This window comes from Sapajus apella, unplaced genomic scaffold (genome assembly GCF_009761245.1).
Source record: "Sapajus apella isolate SASKATOON/1434 unplaced genomic scaffold, GSC_monkey_1.0 scaffold4, whole genome shotgun sequence".
NCBI lineage: Eukaryota > Metazoa > Chordata > Mammalia > Primates > Cebidae > Sapajus > Sapajus apella.
In genome coordinates this window covers 8,542,008-8,557,171 of record NW_022436944.1, presented here as the reverse complement: position 1 = coordinate 8,557,171, position 15,164 = coordinate 8,542,008, and positions in this window count along the sequence as shown.

Below are 15,164 nucleotides of genomic sequence, written 5' to 3'. Positions count from 1 at the left end.
GCATCAAGGTTATCCCAGTGAGGTTAGGGACCTGGGGTGCCTTGCTTGGCTGTCAAAGAAAAGAGATGTTTTGGGACTTACGGTAAAAGAATTGTACTTGAATGGAAAATGAGACACTGTCCAAAGGATAGTCCTCCAGTTTATAGTATTACAACCTTTTATTGCCTTTGAACTATTTCAAGTTGTAGTTCATTGATAGCAATGATTCCCTTCAACATGCAAAACTGTCCTGTCTAGTAGAGGTCCAGTTGATTCTACAATATCTCCAATATCTGTGGGAAAACCAATTTGTCTCCATTTATGCATTCATATATATTCATTTCCTTTTCTTCTTCTTTTTTTTTTTTTTTTTTTTTTTGATATAAAGGCTCCCTGTCTTGCCCTATAGCCCAGGCTGGAGTGCAGTGGTGCAATCATAACTCACTGCAACCTTGAACTCCTGGGCTCAAGTGATCCTCCCACTTCAGTCTCCCAAGTAGCTGGTATTACAGGTGTGCCACCATGCCCAGCTAATGAAAACAATTAAAAAAAATTTTTTTTTGTCTCACTGTGTTGCTTAGCCTAGTCTCAAACTCCCAGTCTTAAGCAATCCTACTGCCTCAGTCTCCCAAAATGCTGGGATTATAGGTATGAGCATCCAAGGCTAGCCAATTTCACTGTTCCTGATCTATATATAAATCTCTGTTCTTCAGGTTGTAATGTCCACCTGATCCAGTCCCTCACTGATCAATGAGTAAAATCTTTATCATGTACTTATCTTTATGAATATATAGATATATGACAGTGATAATTTTAATTTTCACAGAGGATAAGTAAGACCCTGCCTGGTTCCTTCCAAATTTCTTCATAGTCTAAGCGTCTTCATGTAATCACAAAAGACTGAGGGAATAATGTTACCACTTCAGGATTTAAAAAGGAATTGTGACATATTCATAGAGTAGACCTTCATCCACATAAAGACAGCAGCACCGGCTGCTTAACAGACAGCCCTTGGTGAACAACAGATAGAGGCTCTCCATGTAAGTCACAAGCAGGACTGAATCTGCAGTCAGGTTCTGTGGGCAGCCACAGAGGGACCTAAAGCAGCAGCAGTGGCTCGAGGAGAGCTGCATCTAAAGCTGACACTGAAGAATTTTGATGGGCATCAGACCCAGCTATAGACAGAGGGGTAACCTGAAGGACGGAGGGATGCATGGGCCTGAGTGTGCCTCAAGCCTACAGATCTTTCTTGTTGCCATTATTAATGGTATCAATGTTCTTTGAATATCCTCCTTAGGATATTCAAAGGAAGATGTGGGACTGAGGGGAATTAAGGATTAGGTTACTGTGTACTATATTCAAGAAGTTTTTATTGTCAACTTAAATAAAGACAGAGAAAATTATGTCTAAATGTGTTTACTCAGGATTATATCTGGAATGCACAGAATGGCAAGCCACCAGCCCATTTGGTGACAGAAGGATAAGGAGAGCTTTTTATAAGCAAAAGAGATTTACATAAGCTGCCTAGAACAGAGTTTATTGGTTCCAGAGTTTCAAAGTCAGAGTTGTTGTCAGTTATTGGTAGAGATTCCACTACTGGGCAAGCATTCTTCTAAGAACACTGCCAATCCTAAAGCATGTCTAATGATAAGCCTTATCAAAGCAGGAGGTATGAAAGGGCTTGCAGAAAGTCGTTGGTTTTTGTTTTGTTTTGTTTTGTTTTTGTTTTTTTGAGACGGGGTTTTACTCTTGTCCCTTAGGTTGGAGTGCAATGGTGCAATCTCAGCTTACTGCAACCTCTGCCTCCCTGGTTCAAGCAATTCTCCTACCTTAGCCTCCTAGCAGCTGGGATTACAGGCACATGCCACCAAGGCCCAGCTAATTTTTGTAATTTTAGTAGAGACAGGGTTTCACCATGTTGGCCGGGCTGTTCTCACCTCAGATGATCCACCCACCTCAACCTCCCAAAGTGCTAGGATTACAGGCGAGAGCTACCGCGCTGGCTGAAAGTCCTTTGACTTTCTTATCTCAAATATGTAAGCATGGGCCTCCTCTCTTTCACGTTTTTCTGGCCCTATTTTGTCTGGGTCTGACAAAAGTGATTTCATCCTGCCATCTGCAAATTTCACATGATAATCCTAGTATTCATTATACAAGAACTTGGGTTACCAGGTTATGTAGGAAAGTAAATATGTTATTAAAATGCCCTCCTGAACTATCCATGTATTTAAATCATTCCCCACTGAAACATCCCTGCCCAAGCACACTAGTGTCTATACCAGCTATCAATCAAAGATGTGGGGTCAGTCTCTCATAGGCTGTCAGATACTATAAATGTACCTGCCATTTTCAGATGATATTCATGACTACAAAGACTACAATGCAATCAATTGCAAAGTGAAATTGCAAGTCTCATAAAAGATGTGGTTCGTGAAGCAATGAGTGTGACATTAGAGAATTATTTAAATCACATACAAAGCCACAACAGACAGGAATAAATAATTAACAGCAGGGGAAGAGGAAACTGACCAGACAGATTCAGCAGACATCATAGTTGACTCATTCAGTATCTCTCAACTTTGCTTGCCTTACTCTGCTTTAAAGGCTGGAAAAGTTAAAATAGCCTCTTTCCCTTGTCTTCCCTGCAGCCAGCAGGAACTAAACTGCTCAGGTTCAAATCTGGTTTTTCCTCTTATGAGCTGTGTGACGTTGAGCAAGTCATTTAACCTCTCTTTACCTCAGTTAGCTTGACTGTAAAATGTAACTACCTCATAGAGTTGTTCTGAAGTTTAGATGATTTAGTATATGTAAAGCCCTAACGACAGTTCCTGGCACATAGCAAGTACACAGTAATTGTGACCAGGAGTCTAATCGATGTAGAAGTTGGGTTGCACACATGCACACCTCTTGTGGAGGTGAAGAGATATGGCTGGCATTCACAGACTGCATATTTTGGAGGAGGGCTAGTTCCCTGAAGGACACTCTGGATGCTGAGCAAGCCAAAACCCAGAGGTCCAAAAGCTCTGTGAGATCACCAGGGACAGCTCAGGGTGATTGTCATATGTCATCACCCTGACATAGGAGGCCCCAAGAGAAGGTACATAACTCCCCAACTGTTGAATTCTGGAGTCATTACCACTGCTACCCTTGCAAGACTAGTTCACAATCAGGTTTGCAAGTGTTTTTCTTCCTACCCTGATATTCCCCTTACCTTTCCTTACTCCTACTTTTCTCAGCCCTCTGTCTATTCACATACGATTATGATAAACACTCTTTTTTCCCTCCATAATGTTAATCTGTAACTATTTGCAATGCATCATCTTGTCAATAGTTGGTTGAGAATACATTATAATTATCAAAATAATTAAGCTCCATTTCAGTCATATTTATCAAGTTTCTACTATTCACATAACTTATACTTTTCTCCCTTAATAATTTTTCTTAGAAAACCTCTCAATTTCTTTCAGCTTGCTGGTCATGTTTCCCTAAGAATGCCTCAATTGTCCTGCTTCCTATCCTGGACTCTTCGGGAACTTAGGGTTTTGGTTCCCTGAGTACTGCCTGGCTGAATATCCTTGTCCAATTTCTTGACTACTCTTGATCCCTTGGCTGTTTAGTTTTCCTCCTGAGCATGGTGATGACTAATCACACCCAAGTGTCTAGCAAAAGCAATGCCAAGAACTAATAAAAGGCCCCCTGAGCATAAACTTATAATTTCAAACTAAAGAAATGTTTCCATAATCATTTCCTGCCTTTCCCAACTCCCTCCATGTCATCTATAATCATTCTTCCTAAAAACAAAAATAAAATAAAATGTAATTATAGAATTCTTGAACTTAGAGCAGATTCTGGGCTGGGCACAGTGGCTCACACCTATAATCCCAGTACTTTGGGAGGCCAAGGTGGGGAAATCACTTGAAGTTTGAAACCAGCCTGGCCAACATGGTGAAACCCCATCTCTACTGAAAATATAAAAATTAGCCAGGCATGGTGGTAGGCACCTGTAATTCCAGCTACTTGGGAAGCTGAGGCACGAGAATTGCCTGAACCCGGGATGGGGTTGGGGTGGGGAGAAGGCTGCAGTAAGCCGAGATTGCACCACTAAACGCCAGCCTGGGCAACAGAGTGAGACTCACTCTAAAAAAAAAAAAAAAAAAAAAAAAAAAAGCAGATTCCTAGTAACACAGGTTTGTAAAGCTTCCATTTTGTGTAAATTCTCAGCTTGAAGAGAACATGTGTGCAACCCATGTGTGAAATTAATAAAATAGCATACAAGTTCATTAATAGGCAAGCCAATTTAATGTAGGTATGTAGCAAGAACTGTGAGGAGTACCTCGTGTTATATGTGGAACTTGAAATGGTAGTGTTAGTAGCAACTGAGTTGGCAAAGCAGCACAAACAGATAAGGCACTCTGGCAATTTGGAGAAGGGACATCTCAGTCGTTTTTTGTGTGGTCATGGATATTTTGACAATATTGTTCATCCTGCATTATTTGATTAAACATTCATTTGGAACATAATTTTTTAGTTTATTAATAAAATATTACAGGCAAATTTAAAGAATAATCACTAATCGTAGAGAGCAAAAAACCTTTTTTTTCTTAGCAGATGTCTCTTTAGTTGATCCTAAGTCATTTGTGCTTTCACTACTATGAATAGTAGCAAATAAGGACTGTCAGAACGAGGTTGGTTTTCTTTCTTGAAGTCATCTAGTATCAGCCACTCTTAGACCAACTTTACTCGTAGGCAAGTGGGACATCCCTTCTTGGGTAGTGGGTAGTACTTCTACGCACGTGCCTGTTGTGCCAAATCCCTATCAGCTCCAATGGTGAGGGCACCAGTTTCAAGAGGCCAAAGAAGCAACCCAGAGCCAGCAAATGAGGCATGACTTTTACTGGGAGCTTACATACAGGGGAGAGAGTCCAGTGATGGTGAGCTGTGCAGAAGAACCAAACTGCTTGCAAAAGGCATGTAGTTTATACAGCATTTTCACTTAGAGCCCCTTCCCTAACAACCTCCACCTGGCCACCTTCATTCAAGCCAAAGTTTGGGGCCTTGATGTCCTGTATGGTCCATGTTCCATGGGATGGGGGGCAGGCCCAGATGCTCCCCATAGACAAGGAGCGAATCTCCAGGTTGGCCACTGTAGGATTCCCTAGTTGGGAACATACTCTCAGGTGCATCTGCCCTGCAGAGTATGCTTAAGTTATTGCTACCAGGTGTGTTTACCATATAGTACCCTATGGCACGACTCTTTACCTTGAAGAATAAGACTCAAGCAGGGAGTTGAAATTACTCTATTACCCTTGATTGAGGAAAAGTTCTTTTCTCTCTGGGAATTGAGCTTCTAGATTCAGGAGTAACATCCAAGGAACTATGAAGCAGCAAAATGCCCATCACCTGCACCCTCAGCTTTTCTTCCATCTCTGCTGCTCCTCTCCCTCAGACAGCCAAATAAGCCCACAACAGTGACTGCCATTGGGCATACATTGTGTGCCAGGCACAGGCTAGGCACTTCACATGTATTAACTCGTTTAATTCTCTCTAACAACTACATAAGGCAGGTGTTGGTGAGATGCTTATTCTACAGATGAGAAAACTGAGGCTCAGTGAATTTATGTAATTAACCCAAGATACATGGCCAATAAGATGCAGACCTGGGATTCTAAACCTGGCATTCTGACCCCAGATCCAAACCGTACTCCATAATACAGAAATCTCTGGAGTTGCCAATTGCTTGGTTAAAATGACCCTCACCTTCACTTAATATAACACAGGCATTACCTTGGGTTCAATGCCCCACCCCCCACCGCCCTGCTCCCAACTGCCCTGTAACCTCAACAGGGTGGCGTGAACTGTGGAGTACTTGGCATCCCTGGAACCCCTCACAAGGGAGGGAGCTGGTCAAGGGAAGGAAGGCACACGTTTCCACAAAGGCTTTCCTGGCTACCTAAGTCCCCATAGAGGGGATGGCCCAAACCCTCCTGGATAAAGCTAGGTTTATCCAGGATTTGGATTTGTGGATTTGTTTTCCTAGTGACACTGCAGGAAGAAAATGTTTCAGGTTTAAGATCTCAGTCCTGGCCTGGTGTGGTGGTTCACACCTGTTCTCCTAGCACTTTCGGAGGGAAAGTCAGGTGGATTGCCTGAGCTCTGAGTTCAAGACCAGCCTGGGCAACATGATGAAATCCCATCTCTAAATTTTTTTTTAATTAAAAAAATGAGGTGGGGAAGATCTCAGTCCTTAGGAGCACGTCTGTCTCTCACTCTTTGTAGAAGCTACAGACTTATCATAAAGATCTGTGTTAGAGACATTATCAAGTAACCCTTGGGAAGTCTAGCTCCAGGTCAAAATCCTTTGGGTGATTTTTCAGGCCTGTCTATGAGCAATGACAGAGGCTTAGCCTGGCAGGCCTCATGGGGAAGCTGCCCGTGGCTGCCTGCACTGTTACACCTCACTGATTCCTAGCCCAGGTGCCTCCATTTGGAGGGCTCCTTGTCAGGGATCTTCAAAGCCACTTCTCTCTACTCTGACTCAGCACTTCTCCATTCTGAGCACTTACCTTAATATATCTGGCCAGGATCAAATTAAACACTCCAACTGTAACTTCAAGTTGAAACTATCACTCTTGGGTCTGTGGCCACCCAGGACTCGCTGCTAACAGGAACTTCCCTTTGGAGAAAGCCTGTGCTGGTCTCTCTGGCCCCTGCGTGCTGATCTCTGGCCCCACCCTTTTGCTGCAGTAGCTTCTAATCTCTCCAGGGTCAGAGGGTCACAGAAAAGTTCTCAATTGACTTGTTCTATCATCTTCTGGCTCCAAGCTTTCCAGGTCTTGTAGGTGTTTAAAGTGCGGGCTTCCTCCTGTGGGTGTTTTGTGGATTCTTTGGAGAGCTCTGCCCACCTCCACCCTACTCCCCAAAACAAGACCTAGGTTATCCAGCTGGCAGCAATCATGCCCCAGGTGAATTCATCTCTATTCTGTCAGCACCTGACTTTGGATACTAGCCTCTAAAAATCCAGCCAGAACTTCACATCCTCTCAGCTTTGTTTGCCCCCAGCTCTTTCTTATGCTGTAACCTACATTTGGAGCACGCGAAACATATGCTTACAAAGTCTATGAGTGCCATCTGGTCCTATCCCGACCCAACCCCTTTGCTCACAACCAAAGCTGTTGGCCAGTCCACCCTTCAACATTTTGTTTTACTTCTCAGACCAAAGTTGACAGCAGATTGCCATGACCCAGCTGTAGAAGACACCTCTGCCCCCATCTAGCTATCCCAAGATTGTCTTGAAGCCTCTTTCATTGGGTTTGAGATGTGAGGAGGAGTCCTTGCCCTTTTCTGGGGATCAGAATCAGATTCTTTTGTTGTTGTTGTTTTTGAGACAGAGTCTTTCCCTGTCACCCAGGCTGGAGTGCAATGGTGTGACCTCGGCTCACTGCAACCTCGGTTTCCCAGATTCAAACAATGTCCTGCCTCAGCTTCCCGATTAGCTGGAATTACAGATGCCCACCACCACGCTCATTTTTGTAATTTTAGTAGAGACTGGGTTTCACCATGTTGGTCAGGCTGGTCTCGAACTCCTTACCTCATGATCTGCCCACCTTGGTCTTCCAAAGTGCTGGGATTAGAGGCGTGAGCCACCACATCCACTGGGATCAGATTCTTAATGCACCAACAACAATTTCCAAAAATCCACTTCACCAACTCTATGTCTCTACTCTCATCAATGTTTTATGTGCCCCTGACATAGGTAAAGAGTTCAAGAGTCTGTAAGCACTTTTCTGCTAAGTCCCTTGGAAGTTTGTATGTTGGAATGCGGTACCTATTATATCTCTGGTGGCTCAGCAGTTATACATACATCTAAAGGACCTGAAGCATAAATGCTATCAACCTTAACCTAAAATGAATTTGCCTGCTCAGTGAGGTGAGAACTGGGTGAAGAGTTGTCATGATGGAATGCCACTAGTTGACTCACACACATGTCCTGACAGCTTCAAGGGTGCAGAAAGGGTCCCACAATCATGACATCAAGCTTTTTGTAGATAAAGCATCTACATAAAAGAAGAAGGGTTTCCCCCCAGAGTAGTCTCTAATGGCCAAGTCTCAGTGAGAACAACTGGAATGAAATGACAGGCCCCACCCTGCAGCCTTGTATAGTCATGGTCACAGAGAACTTGGGGTCTGCTGAAATAGCCTTTCCCAACGGCCCTGAGGTTTATATTGCCCTTAATGAATGGAAGTGACAAGTCCAAGATAAGGTATCCTGGGAAGGTCAAGGGGTTCGAGGGAGCTTGTGGTTAGCAGGGGCTGGCTTTAGGAACACAAGGGGTCAGCTGTCCTTCTGCTTGTGGCCAAAAAAAATAAAATAAAATACATAAACGGCTTTTAAGGAATTCTGCTGGACTCAGTGTAGGCATGCTAGGATGGATGACCAACAGACTTGGTTGACATTTGTAGGCAACACACAAACATTTGGGTGGTGACCGTGGTTTGGGACAATGGGACAATGCCATGTCATAATGCTTGGTGGGGCTTCATTTAGACGATCATCCCATTATAAGCTGGGAAAACACAAAGGAATTTAGGATCAAAATTAATATCCCCCCAGACCATTGGGCAATGAAAGCCATTACTGCTTCGGATTTCTTGCTCTCCAGCACTACATATAATGCATGGGTCAGGATCCAAAAAACAAAAACCCACAGGAAGATTTAGGGTCAGGCTTTTACCAGAGTCCCTGCCCATTCTCCAGGCTTAGGAAGTGGGTGAGACCATTGAGAAGGAAACCAGGAGGCTTTCTTTATTTCTAGAGCCTAGCACCTAAAAAGCCTGCTCTTGGCTTCTTCCTACCTAAGCCACCAATCAGAGACACCCCAGAGCTCCCCAGTCAAAAACTTTCCATGATCCTTTGGTAAACTCTTTGACTTTAAAGTTCACCAAAAAGCCTCACTAGCTTTCACAATATCTTTATTTTTCAGGTAAAATCGCACCCACCTATCAAACCCTTACCTCCCCCTCTTCTGGACAGAAGAGAGGAAGGAAGGATCCAGCTGCTAGCACTTCTGAGCCCAAAAGCAGCTAGCCCCTCTATTCCCCATCTTAACAGCTAGGATGGGTCCCAAGACCTTATTTGTGAAGATTGACAAAAATGAAAGCAAGAAGAGCAAAAACTTCAAAAGAACTAGAATAAGAAGCCCAAGAACTGATGGAGATAAAGATTCAGGCTGGAGAAACCCTGAAGACCTAGGAGGTCAAGACAGACCAGGCAGGGGACAAATGGCATGGGTGTCAGGAGGTTGCAGAGGAGCACCTAGGATTCGCAGCTCAAGTTGCCAATCAAGGCTCAGGTTAAAAGAGTCAGCTTCCCCACAGGTTAGGGCTAAGACAATGGGTAAAACAGTTCAGACTAACGCATTATCCTGCCAAGCTAAATTCTGTGACGCTGCTGAGTTGCTGTATATGATTCCCAGAGATTCTTCACCCTAAGTATACTGACTTGTATGACTCACCCAGAAGCAAAAACAGGACTGTGGAATGACATGACGTCCCAGCAAGCACTGTAGAGTTGACACTCATCTGTTTGACTAGAGGGTAACTGGGAGGCCTTTAACGGGAGAAGGCCTTAGATAACTGTATGTCCAACTGAGACATTCTCAGAAAAGTAACACAGGAACAAAAAAACAAACACCGCATGTTTTCACTCATAAGTGGGAGTTGAACAATAAGAGCACATGGACACAGGGAGGGGAACATCACACACAGGGGCCTGCTGAGAGGGCACTAGGGGAGGGAGAGCATTAGGACAAATACGTAATGCATGTGGGGCTTAAAACCTAGATGACGGGTTGATAGGTGCAGCAAACCACCATGGCACACGTTTACCTACGTAACAAATCTGCACACTCTGCGTGTGTATTCCAGAACTTAAATTTTTAAAAATTTTTAAAAAAAAAAAGACATTCATTTAGCTATCATAGCTATCATGGGAGAATGGAGGAGCCATATCTATATTTTTTCTTTTGCTGTAACGTAACCCCTACATAAAAATAGATGATTATATGACATGGGACAGGCTGGGTGCAGTGGCTAAGCCCTGTAATGCCAACACTTTGGGAGGCCAAGGCAAATGGATCACTTGAGGCCAGGAGTTCAAGACCAGCTTGGCCAACATGGTGAAACCCTGTTTCCACTAAAAATATTTTAAAAATTAGCCAGGCATGGTAGTGGGTGCCTGTAATCCCAGCTGCTCAGTACACTGAGGCAGGAGAATCACTTGAACCTAGGAGGCAGAGGTTGCAGTGAGCCGAGATCATGCCACTGCACTGCACTTCAGCCTGGACACCAGAGCAAGACTCTGTCTCAAAAACCACAACAACAAAAAATGGGAGTGATAGTGTAATTCCATAAGGGCTTAATTTCACATTAAAATTCAAGTTTACCAATGTTTAAACTAAAATTTACTTGTTCAAATATATTCCCAATTAAAACTACAAATTTTCTCCTTCTAAATTATGATAATTTTAAATATTAAAAACGCAAATACATTTTTAAATTTTCTCATTTTTTGTTTTTAAATTTTCTCCTCATCTTGCCAAAAGCCTCTAGCCATTTGAAATATAATAATTACTCCTTAGATTGTTTATTTTCTTAGTATGGTCTTCATAAGCCTACCCTACTTGTTAAGAGGGAAAAGGAAGCCAGAATTACCTTCTTGTTGGGGATCTGTAATTCACGATAATCTGACAACTAATTTATTTCATAATGTAAATTCTTAAATTTAACTCATCATGTGTGTGTGCACATGTGCGTGTATGTGTAAGTGTGTGTTCATCACATGAGATTTCGCCTCCCTTTGGGTTTGAATTGCAAATTTAGAGCACTTTTAGCAGTGTGTTAAGAATTCTCAGCAGGCCAATTCTTTTAGGAAATTGAGCTCCTTTCATTCAAATGAAAAATGAATCCAATGCCCTTTAATGGAATTTATATTCAATTAGTTAACAAATGGAAGAAAGAATCTACTAGTGAACACATTCAGGTAACAGAATTAAGCTAATTTACCTCAACCTGATACTATTTTTTTTTCCTGCTAGAGCACAGTGTACATTATAGAAAATTCTAAAATTTCCTTTAATCTTCACAGTTCTTTCCAATTTTGTCTGTGCCTGAAAACACAGATATCCCTGAACTATTGTGTTACCAAATGTGATTTTTCTTTCTTAAATTAGAAGATATCTTAATGTAAGAAACTCATTGTTTATCATTAACCTCTAGCTGCTATAGTGTACTTTTCTGCATCTGTGCAGAGCTCTGTCATCAAGGCCAATTTGTTGGTCAAGGTGACTCATGATAGTCTCTATGGACTAAAATAGTTACTTCTTCTAATCAATGATATTTCATGGTTTAAATGAACCTCTATAAAACATACAAGGTCAAATAATAAAATTTAGATAAACCACTATACACACAAAAAAAATTTTTAAACAAGCCATTTACCCTCCCTCTGCACAATGGAGCCATATGCAATGACACAGGGACTTCTGTTGATGGTCCACCTCCACAGATGGACTTTCGTTGCAGTTCCAAATTGTAGAACTTTAAAATGGATTCAGCTTTTGAAAATTACATTAAATACTGAGTAAGGACATTGCCTACCAAAATGGTTGCAACTAAATATATTTAAAAATGCATTTTTGGCAGGGTGTGGTGGCTCACGCCTATAATCCCAGCACTTTGGGAGAACAAGGAGGGTGATAACCTGAGTCAGGAGTTTAAGATCAACTTGGCCAACATGGTGTAACCTAGTCTCTCCTAAAAATACAAAAATTTACCTGGTATGGTGGCGCGTGCCTGTAGTTCCAGCTACTCAGGAGGCTGAGGCACAAGAAATCACTTGAACTTAGAAGGTGGAGGTTGCAATGAGCCGAGATCACACCACTGACTATAGCCTGGGTGACAGAGTGAGAGACTTGGTCTGAAATAAAAATAAAAATAAAAATGCATTTTTACTCAAACGATCATTTTTCCCAGGTTTCCCTTGACAAATGTCATAGCCTTGATAATTTGGCTTTATTACAACAGCAACCAAAATTATAGAAGTGCTTAAGCCGCAAGCAAGCAGGGGTCAGGCCTGGGTTTTCTTCAAGTCTTCCCTCTAGGATAATGTATCAACCAATTATCATTTGTTGTTAGGTTTAGGGGTTTGAGGGAAGTGGGTATATCACCCACTCAGCCACATAAAGTGCCATTTTCTCTGATTTAGGGTAGTGCAGGGTTCTGCCTTTGGCCTTAGTGAGATAAACACCAGCTTTTGTGAGGTCTTGTTAAGTCACCTTGTCTGATCTAGATGAGGCTGACTCGTGTGTCTCACACGAGTGAGACTGAGTGACTCACAAACAACAGAAATTTATTTCTCACAATTCTAGAGGCTGGGAAGTGCAAGCTCAGGGTACCTTCACGTTTGGTATCTGATGAGGGTCTGCTTTCCAGTTCATACACAGTGTGATGGTTAATACTGAGTGTCAACTCGATTGGATTGAAGGATACAAAGTATTGATACTGGGTGTGTCTGTGAGGGTGTTGCCAAAGGAGATTAACATTTGAGTCAGTGGGTTGGGAAAGGCAGACCCACCCTCAATCTGGGTGGGCACAATCTAATCAGCTGCCAGCGCTGCTAGAATATAAGCAGGAAGAAAAACACGAAGAGAGAGCCTGGCCTAGCCTCCCAGCCTACATCCTTCTCCTATGCCAGATGCTTCCTGTCCTTGAACATCAGACTCCCAAGTTCTTCAGTTTTGGAACTCTGTCTGTCTCTCCTTGCTCCTCAGCCTGCAGATGGCCTATTGTGTGACCTTGTGATTGTGTGAGGTAATAAATTCCCATATATATATATAATATGTGTGTATACATATATTATATATGTGTTTGTATATGTGTGCATATATACATATATATGTATGTGTGTATATATATAATAATGTACATATTAGCTCTGTCTCGCTGGAGAACCCTGACTAATACACATGGCATCTTCTTGCTGTGTCCTTACATGATCAAAGGGGCAAGGCAGCTCTCTGGGGCCTCTTTCCTAAGGGTACTAATCCCATTCATGAGGAATCTGCTCTCATGACCTAACCATCTCCCAAAGACTCCCATGCTGATGCACAAAGCCACTGCTATTTATTAACTTCCAGTGAGAAAGGAACTGTTGGGTAGGTCAGATAATATGCCAGCTTGAACAGCCCCTTCTTCCCCACAGGTAAGCAAGGGAAGCCAGTTTAAAGGCTGGTTATCTCATCATGGCATCAGAGCAACAGATGGGAGTTATATGAATCAGGGGTCCCAGAAGATTTTGGTAGCCACTGGACCATGACTACAAGTCATTCCTGTTCTGCATGCTGGCTGGGCACCCCTTTCCCTGAATAATGTTTGAACGGCCCCAGCAACATTTGCTTCAGGAACTGTCCCTTTTCCAATTTCCCTGGCCGACCAACCCCCTCTTCATGATGGTTTCTTTCTTTAGATACTTTAGTACATTCAATCAAATTACCGGCAGTTGGACCACCTGGGAGCCACTCTGTCTCTTTAAGATGACTTTGCATATCTCTGCTCTGAGCCCTTTCAGGTTCAGAGGATTATTTATTTTCTTTTTTTCTGAATATGGCAGGGGAGTAGCACTTAGCTCATGGTTGCCTTCACTTAAAACCTATATGTAACAACAAAGGAAAGTAGAGAAAAGCCCCTGTGGATTGTGTATTCTCAGGAAGGTGTGTTACTCTAGGTAGGAGAGCCTTCAAAGTTAGAGAGATAGACATTAACCTTGTAGAGAGGAGACGGAAGTCATGCCAGATGGTGCGTGGTAGCGGAGGATGGGAGGTGGGTGTTTTGGGTGGTGGTGGTGATACTATCTGGGCAAAGATAAGGAGAGAGGCATGTCTACTTTCTCTGATAGTTTGTAGGGCTGGGACTTTTTTCTCAAACATATCTCCAGCACCTAGTAGTGTCTGACACATAGCAGATGCTCAATAAACATGAGAGAAGAACAGAGATTAAAAAAAGCAATTTATTAAGAGTAAAGGATTAATCCTAGAATTTTATGTTGGGAAATCCTGAATCAATGGAAAGTATAATAGAGCTAGACTCAGAAGATCCGAGTTGTATGAGCCTGTGTGTGACTTGGAGCCTGGCTAACCTCTTTGAGCTCAGTTTCCTCACATGTAAAACGAGGAGGGTAACACTTATTGTATTCATTTCACAGGATTACTGTGAAAAGCAAGTATAATAGTGAGCATGAAAGCTGCCTTGTGAAAGAACTATACTCACAAAAGGTAGTTGCAGTAAGGAAAAATAACCAAGCTCCTCTTATGGTCCAAGGAAAAGCCACTATGGAGGAGAGCATGGGTCTGTCTCTGTTGCATTCCTCATCTGTTATGCAAGATCATGGTGGAAACCTGGAGCTGGAGAAGGAAGAGGGATGGTCGCCAAAGGTTGGCAGACTCACCAAAATTAGGAGAACAAGCAGAGCCACGAGGCAAATGAAAAGCTCAGTACAATAAAACAAAAAGGAGATTTCAAATAGAGCAATGAAAGGAAGGCATTAAAAACAAGCCAGGAATATTAGAACCACACAGAGGAGACCAAAAAGAGGGTCCTAAATGTAAGCATATGCCCAGAAAAGAGTGGCTGCCCATGGCTACTTAAAAACAAACAAACAGGTTTATCAAAGTATCATTCAAACATAATGCAACCATTTGAAGTGTACAATTCAATTCAATGGCTTTTATTAGAGTCACAGTTATGTGTCCATCACCATGACCCATTTTAGAATATTTCATTAGCCCAAGAAGACAACCCATACGCCCTAGCCACCATTCCCCAATCACCCCACCCCACTGTCAACCCTAGGCATCCATTAGCCTACTTTTTATGTCTACAGATTTGCCAATCTTGGATATTTTATATAAATGGAATCATATAATATATGGCCTTTTGTATCTGTTTTCTTTCACTTAACATAACGTTTTCAAGTTTTGTCCAATGTTGCAGCATGTATCACTACTCCTTTTTATTAGTTAATAATATTCCATTTCATGGATATACCATATTTGGTTTATGCACTCATCAGTTGGTGGATAGAATTTTACACCCAGCTAAATTATCATTAAGAGTGAGGACACAATTAATTC